Source organism: Rattus norvegicus, chromosome 7 (assembly GCF_036323735.1).
Source record: "Rattus norvegicus strain BN/NHsdMcwi chromosome 7, GRCr8, whole genome shotgun sequence".
Lineage (NCBI taxonomy): Eukaryota > Metazoa > Chordata > Mammalia > Rodentia > Muridae > Rattus > Rattus norvegicus.
In genome coordinates, this window is record NC_086025.1 from 68,420,381 (window position 1) to 68,443,768 (window position 23,388).

The window sequence follows — 23,388 nt, forward strand, 5'->3', positions numbered from 1 at the left end:
ACTCTGTCATAGCACTTATCTCTTTCTCTGTGGCTAGAATCCACTGGAAGAAGCTCTTTGAAGGCAACGGGCCAAATTGTAGTTGGCTCTGTGAAAGTATTATACGCAATATCTATTGAGCTGATATTTTCTCATCTCTGTGCTTAAAAAAAGTCACGTGAAGAGTCTAGATAACAGGAGAGAAGTGTGCCAAGCACACAAGCATACCGTGGGCTACTGATGGCTTTATTGATAAACTTTAAACTTGTCCTTTCATGGTGAGGGGATGAGGCACAGCATTTGACAGTGGGAATTCTGTCGTCGTGGAGCTGCGTGACTTGGACAACCTTTGGCATTAGCAGTAAGTGCTCAGATGGTTTTAGGAAGGACAGCCTATTTGTAGCAGGTGTGCAATGTACTGGCAGCAGGGAGAGGAGTGGAGCTAACTGGTCCCAGCCTGGGAACACCACTCCTTATCAACTCTCTAGGGCCTTTGGCAGGCGATGCTGGAATGCTCCGACTGTCCACACACACACGGAGAGATGAAATAGGAAAAGGTTGCTCTCGTCTGGGCAGTTTCCTCAGCTCTACATTTGGTGAGGTTTAACCTCTGAAGAGATTTTGAAAAGAACACAGGATGTAGCACACTTAAGGAAATATCATTGTGACTCTGTACCTTGACCTAGTCTCAGAATTTGGCTAATTTCCCACATCTTTCTGAGAGAAGAATTTCACTAGAATCTTTGAGTTGCAAGTATGTCGATGCAATATTGAGGCTACATACACTTTGAGGTGGTGCACGTGAATTCCCAATCCATAAGAAGGGAAAAAAGAGCTATTACGTAAGTTATGTGAAGCACAGCAGGTCCCACTGCACTCTTGCTAAGTTGTTGAACGGATACTGTTTGTTCCCCAACTACACTGTTAGGAGCAGACTGAAATCATCTTATCACAGAGAAGATACCAGACTAGAAAAGAAGAACAACCACATTTTTAGATATTACTACAATGCCAATGTCAGGAAACTTAAGTAATATTTCATTTTCAATAGGTAATCATGGTCTGGGGTTGAAGCTTAGTTAGTAGAGTGCCTGCCAAGTGCGCCCAAACCCTGGCCTCAGTCTCCAGGATTGTATAAATTGGGCATGGTGGCTTGTGCCTATAATTTCATAAGTTGGGAATTAGAGGTAGGAGGATGAGAAGTTATAATGAGCTCAATCAAGGTCATTCTGATTATGTGAGATTCTGTCTCAAACAAACGAATACATAGGCATGGTTAGCAAGGGCCATGTTGGAGAGCAGATGTAACATCAAAGCAACTGAGAGTAAGAAGAGAATGATCCAGAATAAGCAGATCCGCATGCGGAGTGCACCTTCTCTTAGGGAGCACAGCTCGCGCATGGGAAGTGTCTTCATGGCCTCAGAGTGCAATCCTTTCAATTTTTTGAGGGAACTAGGTGCCTTAAACAGGTAGCACAATTGTTCTCAAGAATCTATTATATTGCTACAAAAGGACGATAGTAATTTTATATATTAAGAATTTGGAGGGCTGGAGATATGGCTCAGTAGTCAAGAGCTTTAAATCAAGAATCGACAAAAGGAACTTCATAAAATTGCAAAGCTTCTGTAAGGCAAAGGACACTGTCAATAGGACAAAACGGCAAAAGGTCTTTACCAATCCTACATCCGATAGAGGGCTAATATACAATATATACAAAGAACTCAGGAAGTTAGACTCCAGAGAGTACAGAGCTAAACAAAAAATTCTCAACTGAAGAATACCGAATGGCTGAGAAGCACCTAAAGAAATGTTCAACATCCTTAGTCATCAGGGAAATGCAAATCAATACAACCCTGAGATTCCACTTCACACCTGTCATAATGGCTAAGATAAAAATCTCAGGTGACCACAGATTCTGGTGAGGATGTGGAGAAAGAGGAACGCTCCTTCATTGTTGGTGGGATTGCAAGCTGGTGGGGGTACAACCACTCTGGAAATCAGTCTGGAGGTTCTTCAGAAAATTGGACATTGAACTACCTGAGGATCCAGTTATACCTCTCCTGGGCATATACCCAAAAGATGCTCCAACATATAACAAGGACACATGCTCCACTATGTTCATAGCAGCCTTATTTATGATAGCCAGAAACTGGAAAGAACCCAGATGTCCCTCAACAGAGGAATGGATACAGAAAATGTGGTACATCTACACAATGGAATATTACTCAGCTATCAAAAACAATGACTTCATGAAATTCATAGGCAAATGGATGGAACTAGAAAATATCATCCTGAGTGAGGTAACCTAATCACAAAAAAATAAAAACCCATACATGGTATGCACTCACTGATAAGTTAGCCCAAAAGCTCAAATTACCCAAGATACAATCCACAGACCACATAAAGCTCAAGAAGGATAACCAAAATGCAGATGCTTTACTCCTTCTTAGAAGGGGGAACAAAAATATTCATAGGATGAAATATAGAGACAGAGTTTGGAGTAGAGACTGAAGGAAAGGCTATCCAGAGACTGCCCCACCTGGGGATCCAGCTCATATACCAAACCCAGACAATACTGCTGATGCCAAGAAGTGCATGCTGACAGGATCCTGATATCTGTCTGCCAGAGCATGACAAATACAGAGGCAGATGCTTGCCATTAACCATTGAACTGAGAATGGGGTCCCCATTAGAGGAGTTAGAGAAAGGATTGAAGGAGCTGAAGGGGTTTGCAATTCCATAAGAACAACAATACCAACCAACCAGAGCTCCCAGGGACTAAACTACTACCCAAAGAGTACACATAGACCCATGGCTCTAGCTGCATATGTAGCAGGGGATGGCATTGTTAGGCACCAATGGTAGGAGAAGCCCTTGGTCCTGCCCAGGCTGGACCCCCCAATGCAGGGGAATGTCAGGGCCAAGAGACCAGAAGGGGTTGGTGGGTGAGTAGGGGAACACCCTCATAGAAGAAGTGGGGAGGGGGATGGGATAGGGAGTTTATGGATGGGAAACCAGGAAAGGGGATAACATTTGAAATGTAAATAAAAAAATATCCAATAAAACAAAACAGTGAACACACACACACACACACACACACACACACACACACACACAGACACACACAAAGTGCTGACTGCTCTTCCAGAGGTCCTGAGTTCAATTCCCAGCAACCACATGGTGACTCACAAGCATCTGTGACATGACCTGATGCCCTCTTCTGGTGTGTCCAAAGAGAGCAACAGTGAACTCACATGAAATAGATAAATAAATTAAAAAAAGAATTTGGGTATAGATTAACAGAAAGGTATTGTAAGATTCTTTTATCTATTATTTACTTTACTGCGTATATGCATGCGTGGAGTGTGTGTGAACTTGCATGAGTGCATGTGGAGGTCAGAGGTCAATACTCTTCCATTGTTTCCCACCTTATGCTTTGAGTCAGGGTCTCTCACTGAACCTGGAGCTTGTCGATTGGTTTGACTGTCTGACAGGATTTCCAGGCATCTGCGTATCTCCACCTCTCGACTGCTGGGCCTGGCTTTTCACGTGGATGCTGGAGGTCCAAACTTAGGTCTTCATGCTTGTGTGGCAAGAATCTAATTAGAAGAACCATTCCACCCGACAACTCTTTTACTATTTTTAGGAGAATCTCTAAGATGTAACATTTTTAGAAACTGAGAGCCTAAAACTTTCCATATTAATCACTATCCATTACTTTGCCATTGCAAAGATATGTTCAGATAACTTTCCTAAATTGACTTTTTTTGTTTTGGTTGGAGTTAAAGAAGTAGAAATCACCACAAGGAGAAGTTCTAGGATAAATAAGGTCAGCATCACTGACTAGATTTAGAAAGTCTGAATTGTCTAGTATGTGTGTAGACATTTTTACCTAGCCAGTGTCCTGGGAAGATAGAGATTAGGAAAGTTACAAGAGGAGTTACCCAGAAGACATTGCTGCTGACGGAGAGGTTGGGTTGGGGGTGGAGGTGGTGGGGAGGAGTAGCCTGTCCTCAGTTAAGTTTATGGAAAGCTTGCTCTGTGATACTTAAAGTCTTGAAGAAGAAAAAAAACCCTCCATGTGCAGAGGTTCCTCCACTCTGTAGTAGGCTGAAGATTGAGATTAAGAGCATTTACATATGAAAGCTGAGTTCTTACCACCCATCTTAGAAGTGTCTCCACCAGTCTGACACCATCAGTCATCAAAAACATTAGGAATGCATCATTTCAGGGTAAACAGAAACAGATTCATGCACTATCAGTTTGAGATTTGATGGACTTTTTCTTCCAGTCAGATTACATTTTTGGTGATGAGCAGGCAGGTCCAATTTAGATTTTCAAGAGAAAAGGTCAAATAAAACTGTCTGGAGACATTCTTGGCACTGTCGGGAGCATCAAGAGCCAACATTTTTCATGAGAAAAAGACAACCTGTTTTCTCAAGGTCTCTCTAGTCCAGCTGGGGAAATTCAAAACCACAGCTTCTTGCTGTGCTTGGCCTTGAGAGGCTGGCCTTGAGTTTCTGACCTCAAACTCACTTATGTAGCCCAGGCTGGCCCTGAGTTTCTGACATTTCTGCCTCAACCTCCCCAGTGCTGGTACTTCTGGCATGGGCCACATGTCTGGCTTCTAAAGAAAGGACATACTTTAAAACAGAGTTTATTTTTATTTTAAATTAGGAGTGTGTGTGTGTGTGTGTGTGTGTGTGTGTGTGTGTCCATGCACACATGAATGCAGGTGCCCAATAAGGCCAGAAGGAGTGGTGGGTCCCTTGGAGCTTGGGCTACAGGCACTTGTAAGCTGTTTGACACGGGTGCTGGAAACCCAAACTCAGACCCTTTGCAAGAGCAGTGTGCACTCTTAATCCCTGAGCCATCTCTCCTGTCCCCAGAAGGTAATTGTTAGTGCCTCAGTCCGTAGAAGAGAAGCCAAACCTTAAAGGGCAGGTATCAGAGTGCAGAATGGTGATACTTGGGAGCTCACTGCTCCCTGGTTTTCTTTACTTGGTAGGGGAGAAAGATAAAGCATGTGCGCCAGCGAGTGTGTGCGTGAGTGTGTACACAAACGAGTGTGTGCACGAGAGAGTGTGTGAAAAATTTACACTTAACATTTAAGGTCAGAAAATTAATGAGTCCAGAAGCTCATTGGCTTTGTGTTTCTGATTTAAAAAATGTGTATGAAAAGAGCAGTTATGTAAATTGCCAAAGGTCTCAGCGATGGTTGGTGGATAGACTGTATTTTAAGTCTACATCTACATGATACCAGAACCTGCCTCATCACCTCTCACATTTTTCAAGCTATTGTAATCATAGTTTTGGTTTACTTCTGTGAAGAGCAGAATTGTTTTCAAAAGATGGTCGCCATTTTGGGCCAAAATGTTTGCTGCCTTATATATACAGTCTACCTTCATAATTCTCCAGGAATTTATTATGCAGAGTTGGTAAAGTGTCAGAGATATATGCAAATATATATGCAAGGAATAAAATCCAAGGTTGGTTGGAAGTACAGAAAAATTAGAATAATTGTAGTGAGTAGCAGTAGTGTTAAACATTAAATTGAACAGCCCCAAACTATGCCTTATATGATGGGATGATGCAAAACTGCTAAGATAATTAATATGCAATGATATGGAAGGTGTTAACATACTTTTATTAAAATTCATTATGAAACTAAAAATGTTAATTACATGTTTATATTTAATGGAAAGCAAAAGAAATGAAGTAAACATAATATGTCTAGTATCTGTTTGACTTACTAAAAGAAGGATAGGTTGAAGCTATTAGAAACCATCCTCCTTTTAGGTTAGGAAGAGTATAATCAGTGACTATAAAAAATGCTTATTTATGATTTATCACCAATCACTCATTATTATTCTCAATAAGCTTAACAATTTAATTTTCTTTTTGACATAAGCTCTGCAGTATGTTCACACCATAAAGAATCATCAGTCTGAGGCAGGAGAGCTGGGCCCGCAGTTAAGAGCACTCTGCTTTCCCCGGAGGCCTGAGTGTGATTTCCGTCACCTACATTGTGCCTCACAACCATCTGCTGTTCCTATTTCAAAAGATCCAGTGCCCTCTCCTGGCCACCTTGGACACCAGACAAACACATAGCAAAGAGGCGTACATGCAGCAAAACATGACACCCATAAAATAAAATAAAATAAAATAAAATAAAATAAATGTAAACATGCAAACATTTCTAAAAACAAACCAAGAACCACATTGGAAGATGGAGAGCCTTTCTGGCTGCAGTGGCCACAGCTTATCAGAGAGCAAGGTGCTGATCTGGACTTCCAAAGATGCAGAAGACTTAGATAAACACTGGCTCGCTTTGGTCTCTGGACCACTTTATAATGCCTTTCTATTATACAGTTACAAAAGAGATTATGTTCACGAGGTCTCTGTCCATTTGTACTTACCTTATTAGGTCCAAAAACCAATGAAGATCTAAAGAAGTAATTTATTTAAAATAAAGTGCACATTATCATGGGGCTAAGGATATAACCCCATGGTAAAGTACATTCTTAGGATGCCCAAAGTACTGGATCCAATCCCCAGCAAAGCCAACAACGACAAAAATGGACAATAACATAAAAGTATACTCTAATGAAATATAAATATATCTCCACAAATGGCAGTATTTAGTTGGGAGAAGGGTATGGCTTTACATTTTGCTTTACTTTTTTCTTTATTATTAATTTTAGTTTGTGTGTGTGTGTGTGTGTGTGTACACATGTGCAGACGTGCACACTGCACCACTGCACTCATATGAAAGCCAGAGGACAACTTGTGGAAGTTAGCTCTCACCTTCTTCACCCTGTGGGTTCTGGGGACTGCACAGAGTTTGGTTGCCAGACTTAGCAGCAACACCTTTACCTTCTAAGCTCTCCCACCAGCCTTACATTTTGCATTTTAATATTTTAAATAAAAGATAGCTAGACTCTCCTATTTGTATCATTATATTACAAGACACACAGCACTGGCGAGAGAGTGAGAAGACAAATAGAGTCTTAGCATCAGAAACACTGTGTTGATAAAAATTGAGGACGCCATACACCCGGAATTCAGAAGTGGCAGAGGAGTTGGGGGAGGGAAGCAAGTGCTTGCGACTGTATCTGGAGAAGTTTTCCATGGTTTGATGTGAAAGAGAGGTTTCTAGTTGCGGGACTGTGTCATGTCAATTTAGAGCAACCCGCATCTTGTGACCATCTTCACGGACATCGACTTGAGCTACTTTTGAAAGCTTTGCGGCAGGAACAATAAAATAATTAAAATTAATTGTTAGTCGCAGCCGATTATAAAACTATGTGGTTAGCAATTTTCTTACGGCTTGTTTTATTCATTCGATTTGTTGGTGTTTATGTGTTCCAAGGAGCAAGAGAGACAGTAGTGACAGAGGATGAGAAGGGCAGGCCTTTTGCTTATCGGAGCTCTCAGCTGAGCGGGAGATCCCACTGTCGCACATTCGCACTGAGTGCATTAATCTGGAAGGCCATGGAGGACAGAGCAACAATTGGCAGGTGAATGAGGCGGCCATTTGGTGGGTGGAATCAGAAATCTTTAAATGAAGTCCCAACTACCAATACTCACTGAGAGCTGACCACACTGAGAGTGAGGGACACAGCTCTGGGGTTAATCTCGCAGGGTTTTTGTTTTGTTTTGGGGGGATGGGGGTGAGACAGGAACTTATCATGTAGACCAGGCTAACCTCAAACTCCTGGAGATCTGCCTGCCTCTGCCTCTGCCTCTGCCGAGTGCTGGGATTAATGGTTGTTTGCCGCCATGCCCAGCTAACTCTGCAGGTTTGGGAACATGGGCCCGAGCTATTACAGGACAGTTTTTGAAAATACAAAAAAAAAAAAAAAAAAAAAAAAAAGAACAAACTATCTTTCCTCTACGGCTGCGTCTTGTCACTTGTCATTCCTGGGCCTGGTGGATTAATATCAGATGTCAGATAACCTCCCTGATACCTCCAACTGACTCATGCTTTTCTGTACTTGTTTTTCTTTGTGACTCAATAACTAGGGTGAAGAGAAGGAGTAATTTAGATCATTACCATGGCTTTAAACCAAACACCGAGCACAGCTTTACTAGCTGAGATAATGATCCTTAAAGATGTGACCAGACAACCTGTGTACCAGCACCACCTGCAGGGGGTGGCGAGGTCTGCACAGGCTGTGATGCTCTCCAGAGACCTGGGCTGCTCGGAACGCTGGATGGGGGACTCGCTTTTGGTTTCAAAATACTGGAATCCTTTCCTTATTATTTTTCTTCTTTTCTTTTTTATGACCATCCTGCTGACTTCTACCTAGGCTTCCGAAAACGTAATATAGGAGCTGTAGAATTAAGATTCATAATTGGTTCCAGGATATAATTAACATTTCTTTGGTGAGTATCTCCTGAGAGACTAATCTCAGCATCTGAAGAGAACACAAAGATTAACAGCAGCTCCTGGTCAAGCTCATCTATACTCTGAGGAGTACTTTTAGAACTTGGAGGTAATAGGTCGATCTGCGGTGTCTGCCTTGCTGCTGGGATGCAGAAGTGCTGCAGGCAGGTCACTTAGGGACAGCAGAACGAAGTATAGGACAGAGTGTCCCAGCAGCCTGTGTTTCTGCGGGGGTGAAAAGCAAGCAGCAGGGGCTGCGGTGGATGGCATGGTTCTCAATCTCCTGTGTACCCAGACGCCCCTGGGGACCCGGAGGAGTTGAGAAAGGGAGTCTGAGAATCTGAGCTTCCTCTATGCACCAGGCAGGAAGGTAATGGCAGGGCCTTAGACTGGATGTCCAGGTTGGTTTCTAGTGAGGGCTGAGTGTACAAAGGGGCTGAAAGAGAGAAGACCTTCTCTGAGAGATTTAGGCGGGACTTATGAAGGTTCTCCCTCCCCTAGTCATTGATGAAAGAGACTGTCCTTGTTTGTCCAAACTCATGGCGATGTGAATGCATATGTTTTACTCAGGATGAACCAGGGAGTAAATATCTTTTGCAGAAAACGATGCCCAGGGAGGAAAGCTCATTGGCTGAACATTCAGGGACTATCTAGATACTCATTAGAATGGACAACCCTAGGTTTTTATGCTATGTGACTGATTGTTATAGTCCTCTCAGTGCTGTGTCATGGTCACATTCCAGAACAGGTAGAGTCTGGCCAGGGGCTGGTTCCAACACCTGCCGTTCGCAGTGACGAGATTTACCAGGGTTTTCGAACCTGTTTCAACCTAACAGTTCTTCTGTCTGGTGGTGTGGTTCACTTCTTCCACAGGTAAAGTTAGGAGCTGATTCTACGGCGGAGGCGCAGCCTTCTTTGGGGTAGGCTGGCCAGCACTGCAGCTGTTGTGCTGCCCTCTTTGCATCTTCCAGGGATGAAGAAGAAAGGCGATTTCACAGCTTTAAGGAATGAAAACATGAGGCTTCTGTTCTTGAGGCTTCAAAGAGTTACGTGTGTGTGTGATGATAGAAAAGAATCTGTATTGCACAGTACTTTATGTGGACCAACTAAAGATGTTCTTTCCCAATGCAAGGCTATGCCAAACAAAAATCTCTTGGTATCCTGCTTGGCTTCAAACTAACTGGCGATTTGTGTCTCCTCCTCATCCTCTGACTTCTGCATCCTCTGCTGACCTGCACTAAAGTGCAGGAACTCACAGGAATTCAACTTCACTGCACTCACTCACTGACTGAACTGCCCTTTCTCTGCCCTGCTCTTAGGTAGTCGCATCTTTCTGTGCTTTCTCATGAGAGTTGGGCATTTCCTATCTCTGACTCCTTCTGTCAAATCTTTCTCTGACTCCTCACTTTGTTTGCCCCTGGATTAGACATCACTTTCAAACACGGCTGCTTCCTTCTACAAACTGACTTTATCTTTATTGTTTGGGATTAAAAGTCTGTACTAAAAGCATGTCTATATTCCAGATGGAGGGATTAAAGGTGTGTGGCCTGTCTGGATCACGCAGGCCTAGAAGGTCTTTGGATGTGTGTGATCTCTTGCAAGAACAGTCACGTTGCTAGATTAAAATTCCTGAACAGCATGATAGTAGGTTTTTGTTGGTTTGCTTTTAAAGTCTTCATATGCACTCATGCAGAATCTTTGGGGAGAGCTGTCGACACTTTGTGTCTCCCATGTGACAAGTGCATGAATGTGTAGTGTCATACTGCTTTATAGTGCTGTTTCAAACGAAACCACCACCATCTTCAGTGCAGCTATAGAAGACTATCACCCCTGGGCTTGGACATGGTTGACACTTCCTCACAGAAGGGTGGGGAAAGTCATGGGCACTCACCAGAGCATCCGGCCACCTCTTCCAACCACGACTATGTAGTTCTGCCTTATTACATGAGGAGTTATTTTCAGGGGTGGGCTAGAACATCATGCTGAGAAAGACTAAGGGAAGGGGGCTTGATCTGCACAGGTGTGGGGAAGTTAGCATCCGTAAGGGGGCAGACCTTCTCTCATGGTTGCCCTCAGGCCACTCTCACTCCTTCCTGTAAATTTCCTCACAGTGTTTCAATGAGCCTAATAAACTCATTGATCCCTAGGGTGAACTGTAGTGGAATCATAGAACTTCAGTATGTCATTGAGACCTTAGCATGAGGGGTAGATACTGTTTAGTTCCTCAGTGAAACCTCTCTCAATACAGAATGGTGTATTTTTTTTTTCGTGCAGACTACAGCTTGAGTCAAAACTAACTCCCAATTATACTATGTTCAAATATGACACAGGTTTTGAAAGTAATGGCATCGTGAGTAGAATGACATAGTCAGAGGTAAGGGGATCTTAGCTCTTATGCAATCCCAAACTTCTCCAAGTGCAGTCATGTCTACCAAAGAGTTTCTTACTTATTGCAAATACACTATTGGCTTCACCTCAAAGTTAAAGTAATTTAGGACTCTAAGGGTGAATAGAAGAATTCCTTAAATAGATAATCACATTAAGATTTGGGAGGTGCCACTTGGCACCAGGTGGGCTGGCAGAGCACACTCTACATGACCCCCTCCTGGAGCCACTTGGAAGACACTCGGAAGCTGTAGACATCACTAAGAGGAGAAGTAAATGGTGGAAAGATTAAAGAGAAAGAGAAGCAGAATGTGCACAGAAAGACGGAGCTGGACACTCCAGCGTAGTGAGGAACAGCCTGATGTGAGTAGCTGGTGAAGCCACCTGAGGTCATGGTGAGGTTCTGACACGTGCTGCCACTGAGGGCCATGTCTGAGTCCATGGCCTTGCAGCAGAGAGGGTCTGTTAGCACCAAATGCCATGCAGATATCCCTGATCTGGGCTGCTACCTGGGGCCATGTTGGTTTCTGAGCACTGTGTAGAGCTGGCCCTGTCCCTCACCCGTGGAAGCACCCAGGAGATGGGGCTCTACACCTCACCTGGGGAGCACATTGGAGCTGGTGGCATATGCATGGGTGAGCTGACCCTAACAGTGTGAACATGGGAGAGCTGTCAGGTTGACCAACTCACCTACCATCCGGGCCCAGAGTCAGGGCTTTGAGTTGGCCCATTCCAACATCTACCCCATCTATGACCTGCTGAAACACATGGAAGGGTTGGTGTTCCAGAACCAAAGCTGTAGAATCTCCATGACACAAGGCAACAACAGGATATTCAAGAGGAGTCCAGATGTCGATCCAGTATTGCTAGTGTAGCAGAAGCCAGAGGCCTCCAACCGGACCAATAACTCACTGCGATGACATTTGCAAGTAAAGCTGTTTGGGTAAAAAGGTGTACTGTGGGGGCATAGCCTCTATGGTCAGACTTTTTGTTTGTTGTTTTTTTTTTTTTGTGGGGGAGGTTACAAGGGCAGATACGGAGGAGTGGGGAGATGAGTGGGATTAAGGTGCATGATGTGAAATTCACATTTGGGAACTATGAGTACATCTTGTTGGACTTCATATGACAGTGATGAACTAATAAGAGAAATCAAATGATTTGGCCAAAGTGGTGTAGCCAGTGAGAGGCAGAAGTCAGACTTAGACTCAAATCTTGATTCCCAGGCTAGGAGATTTTCAAGTGTAAGTAGTTTGTATTCATTTCTAAGTCCCCAGAGATCTCCATGAAACAGGAATTTGAGTTCTTTGTTTATTTATATTCCTTACGACTTAATACCAATAATTTCCCCTTAATGGGCTCCCAGTACTTGCTAAGTGACCTGCTTCTTTGGGGAAATTTGGGAAGGAGCTTGAGGACAAAAATATTTTGTTATGTGGTTACTGTCTTGCCTCTTTACAAGGAGACAGACAAAATCCTTTTGAACAAGCACATTCATTAATTTTTCTCAAATCATAAGACATAATAAAAAGCAAAGTGGAAAGGTCTGCTACTAGTGTTCATCAGGAGTATCTCGCTCTCTGCAACCACGTACCATACGGTACCCCTCCCTTGTTCAGCATGTAACCTAACAATTTATTGCTAGGTGTCTTGGCAGCAAGCTGTGTGAGCTCAAGTGGAGTCTGATTGAGTTAATTAATGTGGTGGCAGCTTGGAATGTCGTCCAGCTGCCAGTGAGAATTATGTTTGTTTGCCTTGGGCCCAAGTGTGAAATGGCTGGCTGTTGATTTCAGAAGTGTGAGTGTACATTTTTATATCTCACACAAATGAATACATTTTTTGTACCTTACACATTTGCGGAAATGCTGAAATTTATTGGGTAATGTAATGTTATGTGCCACTTGTGTGGCAGAAAGAGAAAGGTGGGATTTTGCCCCAGAGGTTGACTTTGCATATGTACAAGAAAGTGAAAGCAGGTGGTATATAAACCCATGGGCAGGTAAATAAGCCATCTGAAATGAGTTCATCTGGCCTAATACTTTAAAGACTAACATTAAAAGCAACTTCCCTGAATTAAAAGAACCCAACTCTGCAATGATGAGATAACTGTGAACACAGCCTTGTTACTGTGTTACTTTACTTTATTGGATATGGCTATTTCAAACACAACTAAGGCATTTTGTGCTCAAGTTTCACAGAAACAAAATGCACACACACACAAAAATCACCTGATAACTGTTATTGTATTCTGTACATTATAGTGTTAGTCTGAGCTTGACTGTTTAGAGCAAAGGAAGCCTCAGGGTTGTTTAAGATAGCATTGCTCTCAGAATGAAGAATAAATTAGACATATTTATATACACCAGATTTATAAGCTAGAGCTGCTGTAACTTCTAGAACTTACTTGTTACTATAGGATAATTGAACAAATCTAATCTGGCATCAGATGAACATTTTTTCCTTTAAAAGTTCTAATATTTGTGGTATGCCCATAAGTAAATAATAACTATGGAAGAAAACCTTACATATAGAAGAAAATTACCCTGATATTTTTAAATAACCCCAAGTTCAATTCATGGTGTCCATATGCACCTGGGTGTTGCTCCTTCACCGGGGTGTGGGAAACCGACAGTGGCCACACCCACAAGAGTGGTTTTCCCTAGACAGCTCTCAACTGCCAATAGTCCCTGCCAAGGATGAGGACTCAAGGGCCCCACCGAACCATGGTTGAGCTTTAACTAAGCAGATCTTGCTTGGGTCTTGTGCAGGGAACCACAACCCTTGTGAGTTGATGTGTGCAACAGCTATGTCACATCCAGCAGTCAGGACTCACAGCTTCCCCTCCATTCCAGTCCTCCCCCCGCCCCCAGCCAGCGTTTTGCGTTCTCAGAGATGTTCTCTGAACCATACATTAGGGTTGTTGATACAGACAATTCATCCATAGCCCACACTTTGCTGGTTAGGAGTTTCTGCTTTAAACACTACCCAATGAAGAAAGCACATCTTTAACCAAAGACAGACGCAGCACAACCCACGGGTATAAAGGCAGACACCCAGAAGGCAGCTCGGCAGCCTGAGCACTCAGCAGAACAAAACAGCAGCCCCTCTAGGGCCTATAGTCCCTCAGTTTAGGACTTTTGCCACATATACTTTATGATATTAATGTACATACTTTTCATGGGTGCTAATCTCAGAAAAGATTTTGTTTTTAGCAAAATCAGCACCATTTAGTAAACACTTAATAAGCTATCTTAAAAAGTTCTAACAGTGGGAGGTTAAGAAAACACTGTTATAGGTTTTCACAATATATGGAAATTGTGTTCTTCTATGTGGAGAAATAGCACAGAGACAGAGGGCCATGTAAATCAGCAGATTCTGAGGTAGTTACTAAGTTCTTACCAGTTTCCTTTGCAGACAGGCTTCTGCTGTTTCTAAGATCTTCATGGGTTAGCTCATAAACTGAAGTCTTTAATTAATTGTGAACTAATTTTTGCTTATAACATTTTAAGAGTGCACGTTCATTCTTTTGCAAGTAGATATCCAGTTTTCTTAGTAACATTTATTTTCAATTATTATTTTCCAACTCACATGCATGTCTACAATCAATTGACCATAGATGTTCTGGAATTATTCTGTGCTTTGTATGTCAGTCCAGAATTATGGGATTATTATCATTTTGATTATTGACAGTGTATAGTAACTTTTTAATCTTTTGAGGTAGAGTTTCACTTTGTAGCCCAAGCTGGCCTTGAACTTGCAATCCTCTTGCATTAAACTCCCAAGCAAAGGCACATGACATTGCACCTGGTTCCTAGTAATGCCTTGTCCAGCACAGCTTGAGATGGACATCTCTGGGGCAGGGAGGAAGTGAAGAAATGACAGACATGGAAAAAACTGGGTTCCAGTGGGACTCTGTGTGGTTATTGAAATAGCTCTGAAAACCTAGGAAGTCCTTAGTGTAAACAGAGTAGGCAGCCGAACGCTCCTGTGGGGGGAAGAGGCTCTGAGCCAAAGAGTTATTTTTGTTTGTTTTCTTCTCTTTTCTTTTTTTAACTGCCCCAGTCGATGGAAGGGGACTGTACTTGGTCCCGGGGTCACAGGCCAGGTATGGCCCAGCTCTATTTGACCTTCTTCTGGGGGCGCAGGTTGTTGGTGTGGCCGCACTTCTTCCTGCGGCAGCTGACTGCACGGGGTGCAGGCGTGTGTAGCACTTGTGGCAGGTCATCTTGTCACAGTTGTACTTCTGGGCAAGCTGACGAAGGGACGGCTCGATGATGCCACCGAGAAGGTGCAAGGTGGACCCTTCCTGGATGATGTATTCAGACAGGGCACGACCATCCTATTGCCAACAAATACCAGCTTCTGCTGGTCAGGTGGGATGCCTTCCTCGTCCTCCTTGGCCTTGATATTCTCCAGGGCGGCACCATAGAACTATCTATCTCACTTTATGCTCAGAATTGCACTCCCCTTCTCTCAGAGCTTCCGTCATCTAACAAACGAGAGGTTCCAGAAGTCAATGTCCATGTTCCTGGCCCTGTTTGGGTGTCATTTTGCTGAATCCTGCACAGCTCCAGGGACTCCCCTCTGGCTAGAGGCCGTGGGATCAGGTGGACTGGTCTCTGCTGGAGAAACCCCAGCTCCCTGGAGTCTCGCATGTTTATTATATACTGGGGAACAGATGGGTCGGGTTATTGTATACAGCTGAATAAGGCAATCAAGTTATTACATACAGATAAACAAGAGGCAGAGTTATATGCAGCTAGACAAGGATGTGGGCTTAGCTAATCTCAATAGAAACAATATTTGTAGGGAAGCAGTTTTCGGATCGGAAATATCCCATAGAGAGAAAACTATGGTGGGCATTTTCTGCACACATTACCAACATCCACATATGAACCATAGGGAAGGCTTTGCCACTTCCCTGTGAGTCTGTGAGGTAGCAGGAGGCTTTGCCATGTCCCCACAGGTCTGAGGTGGCACTCATGTCAACAGCACATATTCACACAGGACTTCACTCACTCAGAGCTCTCTCTCCTCCCCCACACTGTAAGCTATGAAAACAGGTAGTGTGAACCTTCTGGTCCTCAGCTCTCTGGAGACTTCATAGGATAAACCTGTTCATTTTTGTAAACAAAAAAGCACCTTTAAGACTCGTGTGTCTATTTTACAGTGCTCCAGAGTGGGGATAGAAGTCAGGGCCTGGAGCACTCTCCCACTAAGGTAAACCTCTTCTTTCCTCTCTCCAGTCCTCAGGTAACTGTCTTGCTATGTACTCCAGCATGGCCAGGAACTGGCTGAGTTTCACAGAATGGCCTTAAGGTTTCGGTCTTGACTCAGACTCCGAGGTGCTGGCATTACAGCTGTGCTACCATGCCCAATGAATATATTTCTGTATTCCTTTGCATTTTATTACCACCTTAACAATATTAACAGTATTAAGCCCTACCACTCACAAACACTTGTTTTGCTTTCTAGTTTTAAAATAGTTATTTATTGTGTGTACATGCATACACAAGAGCATCTCTGCCTTATCTTTTCCACCTCAGTCAACACTCTGTGTAAAAAGCCCACGAGCACAACCAAAGATGAACTCATTAATGCCTTGGCTTAGTTGTTCCTTAATCAAATCAAGTTGGAAACATGGAAGTGCTCATCACAAGTACATTTTGCTTAAAGTGGTCCCAAGCACATCAACTTCTTCCTCACTTTTGGAAACATTATAGCATACACTATGATGGGATTCATTATACATTTTCACACATATATATTATGCTTTGTTCTTAACCTTCTCCCCCCACTGCCCTCTTTGGTCCTGCTGCTCCCCCCACACCCGTGGTTCCCTTCCTACCCTCTTTTTACTTTTGTGTTTTTTTTTTCTATTCTTTTTTTTTTTTTTTTTTTTTTCGGAGCTGGGGACCGAACCCAGGGCCTTGAGCTTGCTAGGCAAGCGCTCTACCACTGAGCCAAATCCCCAACCCCTACTTTTGTGTTTTGAGTATTCCATTACCCTTTATTTGAGTCTCCTCCCTTGACTCCTCCTTCCTGTCTTGGTCCCCTTTTTCCATTTGAGACCCTTCTCCCTCCTAGATTCTACTTATGAGAGAAAACAGGTATATGTCTTTCTGAATCTTGTTTAATTCATCTAACATAATGATCTCCAGGTCTGTTTTCCTGAAAATATTATTTCATTTTTGTTTACAGCTGTCAACATTCTATTGTGTATAAACGCATTTTTAAAGAGTCTCCCTGACCTTAGCAGACAGCTGGCCTAGTTCCGTGTTTTAGCCTTGTAAGCAGTGCAGAAACGCACATGAAGGGTGTGTATTTCCTGGGGGTGTTGGCTTAGAGGCCTTCAGCTTTACGCCTACAAGCGATATAACCATGTTGTACAATAGTGCTAATTTTAGACTTTTGGAAACCTAAATATTGACTTCTATAGTTGCTGCATCAAATTCATGTCTACCAACAGTGGATAAGGGTTTCTCTTTTCTCCACAGTTTTGCTAGTATTTACTGTCATTGGTTTTCTTGTTGTTAGCAATTTTGATTGGGATTAGATGGACTCTCAAAGTAGGTGTGTGTGTGCATGTATGTATTATGCATGTTTATTTCGTATGTATTATGCTTGTGTGGGTATGTGCACATGTATGTAGGTACATGTGGAAGCCAGGGGTTTATATATAAGGACGTGGAAGCAGGAAGCAGGAAGCTTTTGCTCTTTGCCTCCTTACTCTGACTTTGCTAGCAATTCCATTTCTTTGGAATTCTAGCATATACAAAAGACCAGCTGAGACATCCAGCCTCACAGACTGAGCAACTGCTGGGTTCTTAGACTTTCTATTCATAGTCAGCCAGTGTTGGATTAACTGGACTGCTGCTTGTAAGTCATATGCCTTTGCAAGCACACACACACACAAAAAGAATTTTTGGCATAATTTCTTACATAATATTTTAAGGGGTGGGACTGATGGTACTGCTTCCTTAGGGGAGATAAACCCTTGAAAATCTAAGTACCAGAAAATGGTACCAGGAGTGGCTCTAGAAAAGAGGAGTGTAATGATGTAAGTACCTGGAATAGGCTTTTCAATTTGCTAACACTCTCAGGACCACAGCCTCTCCTGTCACTCAGCCCTCTCTCTCCTCGGAGCTCAGAGAGAACTGATAGCCCACAGTGTGAGCCGTTATACAAACTGAAGGAGATAAACACATCTGATTATCTTGATTTGCCAGTTGTAGTGGCAATGGGTTTACTGCCTTTGTACGTGAAACTGATGACAATTTTGTGGAAAATAAGGACATGCTGTTGCTGGTCGGCCACTCTTGGCTTTTCTGGATTAACGCACTGGCAAAACTGTCTCCATGTGCATATAAGACAGTCTAATGGTTTCTAAGTGTGCACTGGAAGAAGATTTTCCACAGAGCAGCCACGGAGCCTCAGCTGCAGAAAATTACTGAAGTCCTCATTGTAAAGAGCGGCTGAAACACAGCAGAAATTCACGTCCTAGCCTCAGAGTATGTTTGTGGTTAAAGTAAGGGCATTAATCAGTAAAGAATGGGATCCTGTAACTTGGCATGGTGTGTGTGAGAGGACACCACTGAAGTCAGACATTTGAATCCTCAGACTCTCAAGGGTTTATCTCACCTGAGGAAGCAGTACCCCCAGTCTTACCCCTTGAAACATTATATAAGAAATTACACCAAGATGCCTGTTGGTAGTGGCACATCCCTTTAATCCCAGAGGCAGACAAATCTCTGAGTTCAAGGCCTGTCTACAAAGTGAGTTCCAGAATAGTCAGGGCTGTACAGAGAAACCTTGCCTCAAAAACAAAACAAACAAAAAACTATGCCAAAATATAAGCTAAAAATGAATTTTACTATCTCAAAGTTTCTAATGTAGTTCTTGAATTCAGGGGCACTCTCCCTGGCTAGGATAAAGAGGAAGTTCAGGTTCAGGATCTTTTCTGAAGTGGCCAAGCACAGCTAGAGGTTCAGCATCTGAAGAACAAAATCTCAAGCACAGAGGCTGTTTCTTACTGTGGGGCCTTTCCCACTGTGTAGCCTGAGTATCACAATTGGCAGCTGGCTTCCTTCAGAGCAAAGTCCTACCATGTGAACAGTACCTCTACCTTACTTGAAGAAGTCACACACTGTCATTTCTGCCACAGTGTATTTTTTAGAAGTGAGTCATTAAATACATCTAATACTCAAAGAATCAGGCTCCATCTTCTGAATGGGCTGCTATTAACAAATTTGTGGGGATATTTTAAAAATTACTGCAAATGACAAGTTCTATAGGAAAATATTTTATTTTAAAAATTCAATGTGCATCTTAGGGTTACTACTGTTATGATAAAACACAATGAACAAAAAGAACTTGGGGGAGGGAAGCGTTTATTTGGTTTATGCTTCCATATTGCTGTTCATCACTGAAGTCAGGAACTCAATCAGGGCAGGAACTGAGAGTCAGGAACTTATGCAGAGCCCATGGAAGGGTGCTGCTTACTGGCTTGCTCCTGATAGCTTACTCAGCCTGCTCTCTTATAAAACCCAGGACCACTAACTAGCCCAGCGACGGCTCCACCCACCATGGGCTTGGCCCTCATAAAGTAATCACTGTACTGGATAGTTTTATGTTAACCTGACACAAACCTAAGTCATTTGAGAGGAGGGAGCATCAACTAAGAAAGTGCTTCTTGTAAGATCAGGCTGTGGACAACCTTGTAGGGCAACTCTTAGTTAGTGCTTAATGGTTCCTTCCCTGTTTGAATTCCTGATTTCCTTCTATGATGAACAGTGATATGGAAGTGTAAGCCAAATGAGACATTTCCTCAAGTTGCTTTGGACATGGTATTTCATCACAGCAATAGATAACGGGAATTGCTGTGATAGATCTGACCATGTTTTGGAGAGGATTGTGGAAGGACTTTGGAAGGTTGGGCTAGAAGAGCTACTGAATGTTGAGAATTTTCCTGCTGGCCCTTTGAAGATAAGAATATTGAGGGCAGTGCAGACTGTTTCCAAAATTTCACTGAACTACCTGAGGACCCAGCTACACCTCTCCTGGGCATATACCCAAAAGATGCCCCAACATATAACAAAGACACATGCTCCACTATGTTCATAGCAGTCTTATTTATAATAGCCAGAAGCTGGAAAGAACCCAGATGCCCTTCAATAGAGGAATGGATACAGAAAATGTGGTACATCTACACAATGGAATATTACTCAGCTATCAAAAACAATGACTTTATGAAATTCATAGGCAAATGGATGGAACTGGAAAATACCATCCTGAGTGAGGTAACCCAATCACAGAAAAATACACATGGTATGCACTCATTGATAAGTGGATATTAGCCCAAATTCTCGAATTACCCTAGATGCACAGAACACATGAAACTCAAGAAGGATGACCAAAATGCGAATGCTTCACTCCTTCTTTAAAGGGAGAACAAGAATACCCTTGGGAGGGAATAGGGAGACAAAGTTTAGAACAGAGGCTGAAGGAACACCCATTCAGAGCCTGCCCCACATGTGGCCCATACATATACAGCCACCAAACTAGATAAGATGGGTGAAGCAAAGAAGTGCAGGCTGACAGGAGCCAGATGTAGAACTCTCCTGAGAGACACAGCCAGAATATGGCAAATACAAAGGCAAATGCCAGCAGCAAACCACTGAACTGAGAACGGGACCCCCATTGAAGGATTCAGAGAAAGGACTAAAAGAACTTGAAGAGGCTTAAGACCCTATATGAACAACAATGCCAAGCAACCAGAGCTTCCAGGGACTAAGCCAGTACCCAAAGACTGACCCTGGGCTCCAAGTGCATAGGTAGCAATGAATAGCCTAGTAAGGGCACCAGTGGAAGGGGAAGCCCTTGGTCCTGCCAAGACTGAACCCCCAGAGAATGTGATTGTTGGGGGGAGGGCGGTAATGGGGGGAGGACTGGGAGGGGGACACTGATATAGAAGGGGAGGGGGAGAGGTTAGGGGGATGTTGGCCTGGAAACTGGGAAAGGGAATAACAATTGAAATGTAAAGAAGAAATACCCAAGTTAATAAAGATGGAGGAAAAAAAATTTATTGTGAATGACTCAGATAACCAAGTGCTTATAAACCTTACGCAGCTAGTGGAACATAATTCAAACTATTTTATTACATTTATGTGTATATGTGCGCATATATATACATAAGTGTATATATATATATATATATATATATATATATATATATGTCAGAAGCCAGAGAAGAGTTGTAGCAGTCAATCCTCTCTTCTAACCACACGACCTCCAAGATTCCACTAAGATGGTCAGGCTTGGCAGCAAGTATCTTTAGTGGCTGAGCTATCTTACTGGCCCTGAAGTATACTGTAGAGGCTGAGAAACACTGTTCTAGCATCAAGTATTAAGATAAAACATTGCAGATATGATTATAGTACTCTGAATTCCATTCCTGTTTTATTCTATTTCCTCTTCTTTGGAGTTAATCCACCTAACTCATGAAACACAGATGCAAGCTTGCAATGGAGAACTTTCTTAATTTGCTAACGTACGTCTACAAAAATTCTACAGCTAACAGTATATTTAGTGGCGAGAAAGTTTCTGCTAAGCATCCAGTTCAGATCTAGATTGAGAATTACTATCTACCCAATTTGCCTCATAGTCTTTTAGAAAAGACTTCAAAAATATTTTGTGCTTATGTGAATGCATTAGAAAAGATGTAAGACTAAAGACCTTTGGGAAAGTCTACTCACTTGACAAACAATACTAATATAAAGGCATTGAACTTATTTTAACTGATTATATAACGACACTCAATTGAACATGGTTTGAAAATGACTGATTTTTAATACAACAAACAAACTGTGTCCAGGTAATGCTCTTAGGCTAGGGACTGGCACCTTTTTCTGCCTATAAGAGAAATCACATTTAGCATTCTACATATTGTTTTTTGCTAAAACATTTATTGCTTATTTTAGGAATCTCGGTAACATCCTGACAGTGTTTTATTAGGTTGTCACACATCTTTATATATTTGTGGGATTTTTTTTTTAATATTAAAACTTCTCAGCCATGGCTTCAACCTACTTGCTGTTCAAGTGTTTCTGGTAACAAGAAAAATGTTTATTTTGCTAATTAGGCTTTCATAACACATTACATGGTTATTTATTAAGGCTTTGGAGGAACCAGCTGCTGTGAATTAACAATTGCTTGATGCCTTTTCTGCATGTGAAATCTAATACATTACTTTCACAGTTAAAATGAACTTTGGCATTCTCACACATACCATTTCCTATAGCAATCACCAATTCTCTCAGGAGATAGTAATTTTTTTTAAGTTCAAAAGTTTAATGTATGAGTGGACACTGACTGAATAACCTATAAAGGAGGACTATTTTCAAAACACTGTGTTTTCCTCGAAAGTTACCGAAAGTTAAGAGAAGCTGGCTTAAAAAAAAAAAAAAAAAAAAAAAAAAGCAGCATATCCTGTGCTGTTTCCATCCACTTCTAAGTAGGTGTTTGAGTTTTTGCTGTTAGTCCACAAGTACCACTAAGTATTTATACATTTATTTTATCGTAGCATATTCCACATTGGCCTTAACACGGAATTTATTCCTTACCACTTAGTCTCTTTTGGCTCAGGGCTTATTTTTACATTCCCTCAGCTTTTTCGGCAGCTCCATATTAGATGGTAGGTCAGTCCTCTCTATTCCATGCACCTGTGCACGCTAACTAGAGATTATCTCACCTCTGTTTTGAGAACAAGATTATGTACAGTCTGGTTTAAGCGCATTCTTTCAAGTTGTACACCTTTGATCTCAACTGCATTCCCAGGTCCACCTTCCCGTCCTGGCAAATACACTTCAGCTGTAAACTTAAATCTTCCGCCTTACTTAGCTCCTCCCACCTGTCTTTTACCTCCACCCCACTGAAGCCCTGTTCCTCTTCCCAGTTCCTCCAGTAGCCACGGGAAACAACCGCTTCTCAATTTTCTGGGCTTGAAGAACGAAGGCTACTTCTACCACCTCCACGCGCCCTGCGTTCCGGCCGCCTCCTGGTTTCGGCTACTACAGCCTCTCGGGCCGCACTGGAGCACGTCCGGACCATCGCCTCTCCCGCAGCGCCACTTCCGGATTCCCGGTGCCTCCACTTTACCGGTCCGCCCCCCGCACCGAGCGCTTCGTAGAGGTCGTTTCTAACCCAGAGCTGCGGCATCGGGGGTCCCGGCCCTCCCAAGTGGGAGTCGTCCCACGTAGACGCGCTGGGTCGTCGTCCTCGCCGCGGAAACCTGAGGGACTGCAAAGCGGGCACACCGGAAGTGTCGCGGAACGCGGCCGGCGCGTCCGCGGCGGACTCCAGGTACCCGGAGGAGGAGCGCACGCCGCCACTCTGTGGCGTGTTTACCTTGGAGCGGGTGCGGCGGCGGCAGCAGCGGGCCTGACGCCAGCTCGGGTTCTATGGCCGGAGATCCGCCTGCGTTCCGGGAGTCGACCGCCTCAGGCTGGGCTGCGCAAGGGCCAGAGTGAAGGGGGCCGCGCTCTCCTCCCACGTCCGGGGACCGGCCACCTCCAGCCTCTTTGCCTACTCTTGGTCAGGTGAGGCGCACAGTTAGCGGGGAGGTCGCGGCCGGACAGGG

General features: G+C 43.2%; 1 protein-coding gene and 1 pseudogene across 13 annotated transcripts in view; one reads left to right on the top strand and one right to left on the bottom strand.

Moving 5' to 3' along the window:
- Window positions 1-12,877: 12,877 nt before the first annotated feature.
- Window positions 12,878-15,735, bottom strand: Uba52-ps2 (ubiquitin A-52 residue ribosomal protein fusion product 1, pseudogene 2; annotated as a pseudogene).
- An 880-nt stretch (window positions 15,736-16,615) lies between these two features.
- Window positions 16,616-23,388, top strand: part of Vps13b (vacuolar protein sorting 13 homolog B) — a 576,579-nt gene continuing 569,806 nt past the window's right edge. For 12 of the 13 annotated variants that reach the window (XR_010052974.1, XM_039079215.2, XM_039079218.2 and 9 more), the window contains exon 1: window positions 16,616-23,347. The gene's annotated coding sequence lies outside the window, so the exon portion shown is untranslated. The remainder of the gene's footprint in view (window positions 23,348-23,388) is intronic. The other variant, NM_001134886.2, reaches the window with a different exon arrangement.